Raw genomic sequence first — 11,796 nt, forward strand, 5'->3', positions numbered from 1 at the left:
TAAAGACAACATGACACAGTTAAAAAAAACAGAATTACTTAAAATAAACATCATTTAGCGAAGGTATTAAATGTTATTAAAAAAAAATGCATGTTCATAAAACCACGCCCCACCCATAGTAGGGAGACCATGTTTCTCTTTCAATTCAAGGTATGAATTCAACCACTCCAAAATGTACCGACTGAATGTCTAATCGACCTAGTTTAATATTGAGTTTGTTAATTAGCCATCATCAAAAAGCACACGTTTTCAGACCAATGTGTGTCATAATTAATTATATCTATTAAATTATTGTCATTTGAAGATTTATCCTATAAAAAGTCACTAAACTATATAGCTGGAATAGTCCGCAAATGCACAAAATGTTTAGCAACTGCAATTTCAGACAGATATTTTTTCAGTTGTTTGAGTTGGTTTTTGTACAACTGGAAAATAACAAAATTAAAAGTTAAAATTTTTCTGAGGATTTTTTTTTTCTTGTCACGTGTTTGGATCGTCTTCCATCAACATTTGACAGGTTGTACTCTAAACAGCGAAAAACCTCAGGTTTTTTCTTTGTAGGTTTTTCTTTATAAGGACAAGTAACATACGATGTATGGTTTTAATTCCATATTATTTGCACTTTAAATTATTTCTCTTTTTCTTCGACAACAATTCTTTCAAGCATAAAATTTCTTTGCTCTTTATAAAAATAATGTGTACATTAGAAAGTATGAGTGGTCCATTTTAGACTCTTGTCCAGAATAGCAGTCTAAGATATGTTCGTTTGAAATTCTGTGTAATATTACCCAGGTTTTAACTTTCTGTTCTGTGTTTTTAATTTAATCAAAGATAATAAATTTGATGGATGTTGTTTCTCTTTCCTACTGAGGAATTCCATGGAAAATCTTAACTTCTTGCAATGAATTATAATATACCATACAGCTTTGGCATTATTTCTTTTCTTAACTTAGCTGCGAGTATTGCTTATATGAACTTCTATATATCAACCCATATTCTTTTTACACTATAAAAGAAAGGATATTTAATTAAGTTAAATTAAGATTTTTGATTACTTCAATTAGTATCTCTGTTGTTGTTAAGGACCCACGACTGTGCTACGGAGTCAGAGTACCCAGAAACAAGCACGTGTTCTAGCAGTCAGCTAAAACAACAGCCGTGCTCAACCAGGGGGCCCAGGTCACATTGATGAGAAGCAAGTGCATATTTCAGTATAAATTATGAAACAATCGATACTGTGTTACAGATAGAAATTGAACTAATCTCTTAAAAGCTAAAAGAGAGACAATCACACACAATTTTAGTACTTTATTTGATAAGAGTTACTTTTCTTGAGTATACAGAGGGGAGTGTGGCTTTCTGCACAGATCCATAGGAACTGGGGGGCACGGGGGATCCCTATTTAATTTTGCCAGTATATACTGAACAGCAGGAAAAGCAGTTAATTTACGGCTGTGACCCCACAATAATATCGCCTGGTGCCCCCCTTTTTTGCTTGTCAAGGAATTTTGTGAGGTTGTGCCCCCCTCCCTAAACTAAAATTGTTAGTCTACGGATCTTCTGTAACCCCAGTTTTCCATAAGAAAAGCTACGTCACAACCGGTTAACGTAAGGTCCACGTGATCTATTACACTTTATGATAAACGTGATGACTTTAACTTTTCAATCGTCAACTTCCCTTACTTATGCAGCAATATACCTTCATCACCTGCATACGGGGTATATATCTCTCAGTTGATTCGATACGCAAGAGCATGCTCTACGTATGTACAATTTCTAAAACGAGGTAAATTATTGACAAATAAGTTGATGAAACAAGAATATCAGCTGTCTTGTTTAAAGTCATCATTTCGTAAGTTCTATGGTCGATACAATGACCTTGTCAGCAAATACAATTTATCATTGAGTCAAATGCTGACTGACGTTTTTCATACTAATTGTTAGGCCATTATTTACACACTGAATTGTCGACGGATTTTTCCGTTATTTCCCGATCATGACAAGGAGCACACGGCGGGTGTGACCGGTCGGCAGAGGATGCTCACTCCTCCATGGCACCTGATCCCACCTCTGATGTTTGGAGGTCCGTGTTTGCTCTGCTCCTATTTTGTATTGATTAATGGACTTTTGAGCTTGAATACTGTTCGTTATCTCCATATATTTCACGCAATACCTTTCTGTGCGCTTTCTTTTCCCCTAAGAATACAAACAATTAGGTGGATATCCGTAACTTTGTCTTAAATGCAAAATTTAATCGCTGTTTAGCACTTTGCCCAGATATCTATTTAATCGCGTAGAAAGTACCCTTACATATTCTGTACATAGTGAAAGAAAATCGATAAAAAGAAACCACATGTTATTTTGACAAAGCATCCTCTGTGTTCAGAACTAGCAACTTCCGTCAAGCTGTTGTTTCGGAGGCCTTCATTGATGATATCCACTGTATAAGTGTAAAGAGGTGCAAATATTTCCCAACTCTTATTGGTTCAGATAAATGCACACTTCTATTTGAGGTTACATCTCTTCCTTCAGACTCTTCATACTCTGCTATTGTAGCAAATGTGTTAGAGATACAGAAGCCTACTACTTTAAACCCAACTTTGAGGACAAGATAAATCCTTGTATCAACTAGTAATTAAAATCCCTTTGAGGACAAGATAAATCCTATTCCTTTTACCATCTAGTAAACTTTGAAGACAAGATAAATTCTTGTATCATCCGGTCCTGTAAAATCTTTTTAAAGTCTCTACAGTATTTTGCTCCTTGTTTACTCGAAGTTTTCGCCGTATTTTAAACCCTGTTTTCTCTAAACCTCTCTACCGTACTTTACTCCTTGTTTTCTCTACATCTCTATACCGTACTTTTCTCCTTGTTTTCTCTAAACCTCTATACCGTACTTTACTCCTTGTTTTCTCTAAATCTCTTCCGTACTTTTCTCCTTGTTTTCTCTAAATCTCTCAACCGTACTTTTCTCCTTGTTTTCTCTAAACCTCTCTACCGTAATTTACTCCTTGTTTTCTCTACATCTCTACCGTACTTTTCTCCTTGTTTTCTCTAAATCTCTCTACCGTACTTTTCTCCTTGTTTTCTCTACATCTCAATACCGTACTTTTCTCCTTGTTTTCTCTAAACCTCTCTACCGTACTTTACTCCTTGTTTTCTCTACATCTCTATACCGTACTTTTCTCCTTGCTTTCTCTTAACCTCTCTGCCGTACTTTTCTCCTTGTTTTCTCTAATCCTCTCTACCGTACTTTATTCCTTGTTTTCTCTAAACCTCTCTACCGTACTTTATTCCTTGTTTTCTCTAAATTTCTTCCGTACTTTACTCCTTGTTTTCTCTAAACCTCTCTACCGTACTTTACTCCTTGTTTTCTCTACATCTCTACCGCACTTTTCTCCTTGTTTTCTCTAAATCTCTCTACCGTACTTTACTCCTTGTTTTCTCTACATCTCTATACCGTACTTTTCTCCTTGCTTTCTCTAAACCTCTCTGCCGTACTTTTCTCCTTGTTTTCTCTAAACCTCTCTACCGTACTTTATTCCTTGTTTTCTCTAAATCTCTTCCGTACTTTACTCCTTGTTTTCTCTAAATCCATGTACCATTCTTTACTCACATGAACTTTCCAAGTTTCTTGTTATTTCTAAGCCTCTACCGTACTTTACTTCTTTTTCCCCCCTAAATCTCTGCCATTCTCTATTCCTTGTTTTCTCTAAATCTCTACTGATTTACTCCTTTTATCCCTAGGTCTGTATTTCAACGTATTATCTTTCTCTTTTTAAAGCTGTATTTCATTTCTTTAATCAGTACTTTACCCTACGCCTGGCTCTCTTTTTTAGTCTGAGTCCAGTCTCTACCCTGTCGTTTTCGTTTGTTTCTTCATTAAAACTGTTTCCTTTTGAGTTTATAAATCATTCTTCAAGGTTTTGCTTCACCGTGTTACATTCCTTTCCTTCGCTAAACTTTGCTTCCTAAGGATTGTCAGCATATCTTCTCTCAGTTTCACGAATCTATTTTGCCCTTCAGGACTTTCAGCATATTCTCTCAGGTTCAATATATCTTCTCATGTTCAGCATATCTTCTCAGAATCAGCATATCTTTTCAGGTTCAGCATATCTTCTCAGGTTCAGCATATCTTCTTTAGCCTCTCCTCTCAGGTTCAGCATATCTTCTCAAGTTCAGCATCTCTTCTCAGGTGTAGCATATTCTCTCAGGTTCAGCATATCTTCTCATGTTCAGCATATCTTCTTTACCCTCTTCTCATGTTCAGCATGTCTTCTCAGGTTCAATATATCTTCTCATGTTCAGCATATCTTCTCAGGTTCAATAGATCCTCTCAGGTTCAGCATATCTTCTCAGGATCAGCATATCTTCTTTAGCCTCTCTTCTCATGTTCAGCATATCTTCTCAGGTTCAATATATCTTCTCATGTTCAGCATATCTTCTCAGGTTCAGCATATCTTCTCAGGATCAGCATATCTTCTCAGGAACAGCATATCTTCTTTAGCCTCTCTTCTCATGTTCAGCATATCTTCTCAGGTTCAATATATCTTCTCAGGTTCAGCATATCTTCTCAGGATCAGCATATCTTCTCAAGATCAGCATATCTTCTTTTGCCCTCTTCTCAGGTTCAGCATATCTTCTCAGGTTCAGTATATCTTCTCATGTTCAGCATATCTTCTCAGGTTCAGCATATCTTCTCAGGATCAGCATATCTTCTCAGGTTCAGCATATCTTCTCGTGTTCAGCATATCTTCTCAGGATCAGCATATCTTCTCAGGTTCAGCATATCTTCTCAGGTTCAGCATATCTTCTTTAGCCTCTCTTCTCAGGTTCAGCATATATCTTCTCAGGTTCAGCATAGCTTCTCATGTTCAGCATATCTTCTCAGGTTCAGCATGTCTTCTCAGGATCATCATATCTTCTCAGGTTCAGCATATCTTCTCGTGTTCAGCATATCTTCTCAGGATCAGCATATCTTCTCAGGTTCAGCATATCTTCTCAGGTTCAGCATATCTTCTTTAGCCTCTCTTCTCAGGTTCAGCATATATCTTCTCAGGTTCAGCATAGCTTCTCATGTTCAGCATATCTTCTCAGGTTCAGCATATCTTCTTTAGCCCTCTTCTCATGTTCAGCATATCTTCTCAGGTTCAGCATATCTTCTCAGGATCAGCATATCTTCTCAGGTTCAGCATATCTTCTCAGGATCAGCATATCTTCCCAGGTTCAGCATATCTTCTCAGGATCAGCATATCTTCCCAGGTTCAGCATATCTTCTCAGGTTCAGCATATCTTCTCAGGATCAGCATATCTTCTCAGGTTTAGCATATCTTCTTTAGCCCTCTTCTCATGTTCAGCATATATCTTCTCAGGTTCAGCATATCTTCCCAGGTTCAGCATATCTTCTTTAGCCCTCTTCTCATGTTCAGCATATCTTCTCAGGTTCAGCATATCTTCTCAGGTGTAGCATACTCTCTTAGGTTCTGCATATCTTCTCAGGTTCACTTCTACATCTTTGTTCCTTAAGGACTTTCAGCATACATTTCAAAACTGAGATTTAAGGACTTTCGGCATAACCTCTCAGGTACGCCTCCAAATACCTCAGCATATCTTCCCAATTTTAACATTCCTACAGTTTTGCTCCTTAACGATTTTAGGCATATCTCCCAAGTATCACCCTATAGTTTTGCTTCTTGAGGACATTGACATATCCTCCCAGTTTCAAACCTACAGTTTTGCTCCTTAAAGATTTATGGCATATCTCCCTAGTTTCACAGTTTTGCTCCCTGAGTACTTTTGACATATCTTCACCGTTTCACCCGTACATTTCAAGCATGCTTTGTATTTCAATGTATCAATGTATTTCATCGATGTACGTACCTCTATAAGAACCAAGTCTTTATACCCCGTTTACATATAAAATAATCACATCTAGTTACCCGGTACTTCGTTCTGGATAAATTCACAGTAATAACCTAAGGGAAAACTCCGCTATTTAGTGGCCTTTGAGAGTGTGTCAAATTAAAACTGATTTAACCTTGACCTAAATCAGGTATTCTGCTACATCATAAGTTCAAAGACAACCAGACCGAGCTAATCATCAAATATTCATGCTTGTCTGCAGCTGCAGTGTGATTGAGTAAATTGTTTTATTTTTGTAGACATTTTAATAATGGTGTCAGATTATGGCCTCTAGGTCAGACATTTACCATTAGCACATATCTTAATACCAAACAATTATGGAGAACTCATAGAGAATAATACCGAAAGTTCAGATACTTACCTTGAATTAAAAATAGATCTGATGTAATTTTTTTTACATAACGTATGACATCCTTAGAGATACTTTAGATTAAATGCTAATCATTATTTACTGTGAACACGCCTTTGTGTATTGTTTTGACCTGAATGTATATTACTCTGTTTGTTGTGAAATTTTTTTGCAGTGGTTTACAGATATTTTAACTACAATCAACAGAGTTTACTGGTTTTAATTAAACGGTTGATAAAAGTCCTAAAATATATGCGCAGTAAAACTTGTAAACTGCATGTTGACATAATTATCCTGCATGCAAACAAATTCATCTTGCATGTAGACATAATTTATAGAAAAAATAGGTATAAAATTCTAAAATATAAGAAATGTTAGTTCAGGTTGTTTGTTGATAGGGATATACTGTGAATTTTTTTTTCTATTTTTTCTAAAATACAATTTTCGTTGCGTGAGTGATTCTTAGAATTCCACAAGGAAATGATAATGAGTAAGTTAAGAAACATGTCACGTAACAGACCATAGTGTATTATTCAGTATAAACGTCCTTAAGTCAACTTAATTCATTGAGCTTCCACAATAATAAATTTTAAGGACGCTCTATAAACTAACGAAAGTTTTATTTGGATATTGAGGATATTATATAGTATAAAGATCGAGTTTATATTTTATTTTCAAAATAGGGTAACATCCATTACCCCTAGGAAAAATGCTCAAAGACAATGAAGTATTGGTGAACACAAGTCACTGATGCTTATTTGAATAGGAAAAGTACATACAAATAAAGTATTCAATAAATTCATCTAGACCTAATGAAATTTTAAGAGTGCTACAAATTGAGTAAAACACTATAGATTTTAAATTGTTTCATTTTAGATCAAGGGTGCAGACCAGCCTAACTGCATAAGAATACCATAGAATTAGAATTCTTTTGTTTACAGTGTATAGAGGGTTTTAAAACATACTAAATTAAAACTAAATTTGACTAGACCATACTCGGTCTACCTGATCAATACATATGGTTCACAGCGTGTGTGACCGGTCGACAGGGGATGCTTACTCCTCCTAAGCACCTGATCTCAACCCTCTGGAGTTTTCCAGGGGACCGTGTTTTTTTTTTTTAATTAAAAAAAAATTGTACTGTTTTTAAGAATTTGAGATCAATCACCTTATTCATTCTGCATTAAGAACACTAGTAGAAATGCATGTGTAGAAGACAAATTGAATATATGATTATAATTAATAAGCAAAAGAGGACCCTCTTTCTTAAAATGTAAAATTTATGTTCCTCGGGTTCACAGCACAATGAAATAATTTGGTAGTCATCTTATATGCAAGGCCGTTAAACTTCTAGACAATTTGAAAAGGAAGCGCATTTTCCTGGCCTTGTTATGCATTGTGAGATGACTCTTTGGCATATCACAAAATTAAACTTTTCAAAACATTGTCACCTGATCACCTTTATGTAACGACGAACTTTTTAAAGCTTGTTCAACCAAAAAAAAAAAAAAAAAAAAAAAAACTTCTGACAATTTGAAGTTTACGTAATTCTTGAGGGTTGTGAAAATTATTTCGAAGTACAAAATGCTTATCTGTAAGGTAACGTTCTCTATATACATGTACATTGCAAATGTTGCAATAAAATCGGGTTGTTCTGGAGTTGGGACAAGTATTAGCGTACATTGAGTTTATTTGTACACTTTATTGTTTGTTCGTTAGATTTTCTCACCTCTTAGAAATTGCAGTGCTGATCATTTGAAGCCTTCATCACCTGCCTGTCAAATAGAGGGATTTCAAAAGATAAAAAGTTTTTAATTCATTAAATTTTACGTGTCTTCGTCTCAGATTGGAAATTACAAATAGATATCAATGTTATGAAATATTTAGTTTTCTGAGGAACAAGTAGAGATCGTTGTTCGAGATATATTACTGATTGATTGTGTGTTGTTTTACGTCCCATTCGAGAATTTTTCACATATAGAAGCGTCACCATAAACCGGCGAAGGGCTTCAAATTTTGACCTTTACTCGGCACTCAGGGCCATTGAGCAGTGAGGGATCTTTATCGTGCACGCCTACCGTGACACGGGGCCTCGGTTTTTAAGGTCTCATCCGAAGGACCCGCAACTTTCACTTCAAAGCGCATGGCGAAGGAACAGATGCTACCCATTTTTTATCGACTTAGGTCAGTCGCAGCCGAGATTCGAACTCACGACCTCCCGACTGAGCTACCGTGAACGGTAATATGGGATTTGAAGAACAGAACAATACACTCGTAACGAATTAGTGATATTCTACACCAAACATATGGTCCTTTGGTTATTGTAATTCACTACCATCTGTAACAAAACAGGAAAAAATCAGGAGGGTGGATTCTATCAGTGTGTTTAATGATTTTATTTGAAATGTAAAATTTATTTATATATTCTGAGAGAATATCCTCATACTTATTTTATAACGAGAGCTAGAACACTGTATCAACAGTATGCTACATAATGGAGAATAAAGGACGTCTGTAGGTCAAGGTCAACTAGGCTGCTCCAATTCTTGTCATAATGAGATGCTTCTTTTGAGAAAACACGATGTTCATTAATACTGCTAAAATGTGTTTTTTTTTATCATAATTATAAATAATTACGCGGCGACACCTATAAGTGATGAAAAGAGAATTACATGTATTAATAGTGCCTATTAGGAAGGTGATTTATTCTGATATAAAAATAATAGGCCTAAAGGAGGAAAAAATAATTTCATTACTTAATGATATACTTATTTTACTTTACTTTTACATAAAGGCCAGGTCCCAAAGACATTGGAAGTTCATTTTTATTAACCGTGAGCTGTTTAGCTCAACAGTATAATTATACATAAGTTTCGTAAAAAAGATTTTAATATGGCAACATCTTATAAAAGTTTCTGGAGAATAACAGGCTCCGGGGCCATAAAACTTAGATGAGCTCACTTTGAATACAGTCTTACTTTTATACTATAAATTCCTTTGGTAAAAGTGAGACTGAGATAAAAAGTGAGTTCGTCTTTTTTATGGCCCCGGAGCCTGATGTAAAGTAACATCTATGGTAGCATTACCTTATAGTAAACATGTCATGTATAGGGAAGTACACATATACAGGAAATTGTTTCTCAGCTTTGTTGTATAGTTAGATATTTATATAAATTCCTTGAATTTGAAAGAGTTTGGTAAGTGGTTTCCAGAGAATTCTGAAGAGACTCTTTTTTCTTAGTTTCTGGACGTGTTACTAGCCACAAAAATTTGTTTTCAGTCTGCCTAATATATTATTTAGCAGATTTGACAAGTTATACAGTATATTCAGTTTGTTCTTGCATGCCATGCTGTTTTACCTGGAATGTCTCCAGGATTTATATTGTCCTTTCTTGAGGAAGAAAAGGTTTTAAATTTACAATTCTTTCTTTACAATTTACAGTACTATGACAAAATGCCACCTTAAATGTAATTTTCTGCCACCAGTTTAAGGATGATCATTTGTCAGGGCTCGTGATTATTCAAAGGAAATACAAAATGCATTTCCTTAAAAATATTTTAAAGTCGGTAATGAATGGTATCATAATGTTCAGTTGATGATAATTAGCGATGATTTGTTCACAAACAGTTAACTCAATGATTCTCGTGTTTTTTAGTGAGAGTATCCAATAAAAGGTGAATATCCTTCCCAAGCTTATGTACTTCCGGGAACTTGACAACAGGCTAAGTGCGAAATGCATTTCGCACATATTAAGATATTCTTCGCAACGTGTTTATCGAAAAACGTTGCTTAAAGTTTACAAATTCAAAATTAAGAATGCATTTTTTAATAATAAAATGTTCATTAGAAGACTGGAAGAGATAAAAGAAAGACTACATGCACAACATGTTACATGTATATTGTTTCCAATTGACAAGGCTTTGTTGTACGGCTCACTGTTACAACTGTTTTGAGAAGAACTTGGCTTTAATTCCACATCTGGTAATCCAACCTATTCTCACAGTTCCCTTTCAAAAGTTGAAATTCTTTAGAATTTAGCTAGAAATACTTTTAACATACTAGTCAACGTAAGTGACTTTGACTTACAGCACCTCTACTGGATTCCAAAACTTCATGAACATCCTTACAAAGATACATTGCAGGGTCAACTAAATGTTTTATCAACCCCCACAAAGATATTAACTGCTGCTACGGAGAAACTTCAGACATACTCTGCTACAAATATGCAATAAGTGGTGTAATCAAATGTGGATTCTCAAAAAATCCAAAGCACTTTTATATAATTAGAAATCTAAAGAATTCCAAATATCCAAATGTATGGCTTTCTTAAACATTTTATGAAACTATTCCTCACGATAAACTAAAACATAAAAGATGAAACTCGGATAGAACTGTATACTGAAGTCAGTAACATCAAAACGTACATTTGTACACTTTATACAACAGCAGAGCCAACATGGACCTCTGAAAACAGAGGTGGGATCAGCTGCCATGGAGGAATAAGCATCCCCTGTCATCTGGTCATACCCGTTGTGTACTTCTTGTCATGATCAGGTAAATGGAAAATCCGTGTACAATTCAGTGTGAAAATAATGGCCTAACGATTAGTATGAAAGACGTCAGTCAACATTCGACTTAACGGCAGATTGTATTTGCAAATGTATTGACCATAGAATTTGCAAATGTTGACTTTTAACGAAATTGTTGATATCTTTGAATCATCAACTTATTTGTTTATAGCCTACTTTTTTTTTTTTTAGATATTGTTCATAAGTAGAACACACTCTTGTATATCGAATCAAGCTGGGGACAAAAACTCTATATGAGGGTGATTATGGTATATAGCTACATAAATAAAAGAAGTTGTCGATGGAAAAATGAAGTCATCACGTTTATCATTAAGTTTAGTTGACAGTTTGCCATCAATGACTTTCTTTACTAAAACATCCATATATGAAACATATGTGCCAGACTCTGTGGTATCTTTTATTTCGAGTTCAATGTGATATATCGAATCAACGTAGGAATAAAAATGAATATTTTCAATTGATAAAATGTCGTCGATATTTCTAAATGTCGAACTGAAGGCAACAGCAAGAGACTTTTTCTTTTCATGCAGAATAAACTCTTGTCTCCTTTGATTTCACCCCGTTTTCAATTTGGCCACTTTCTCGTCTACGAAGGCCAAAGGGGCGAAAATAAAAAGAGTCGAAAATTTCCATGAATACAGCAATATTTTGTGTAATTGGAAACAACCGATGAACTAATGTGAAGAAAATTAAGATTCTGTGACATCCACTGTATATTTCAAACAGGTAAAGGTAGGTTTCCCAGGTAAAGGTAGGCTTCTCACCTGTTCCTAGAGAAAAATATCCACCTGTTCATGTAAAAGGTAAACATGTATTGAAGATGAAAATGTTTTATACTGTCTAAACTGACTGAAAGGTACAAATTAATTATTTGTCTAATAATCTATACCAAAAACAATGATAGGGACTCGCAGAAATAATTTGAAATGCTTATC

The sequence above is a fragment of the Saccostrea echinata genome, unplaced genomic scaffold (assembly GCF_033153115.1).
Source record: "Saccostrea echinata isolate AGI-Se365-2 ecotype Australia unplaced genomic scaffold, CSIRO_AGI_Sech_v1 ptg000056l, whole genome shotgun sequence".
Lineage (NCBI taxonomy): Eukaryota > Metazoa > Mollusca > Bivalvia > Ostreida > Ostreidae > Saccostrea > Saccostrea echinata.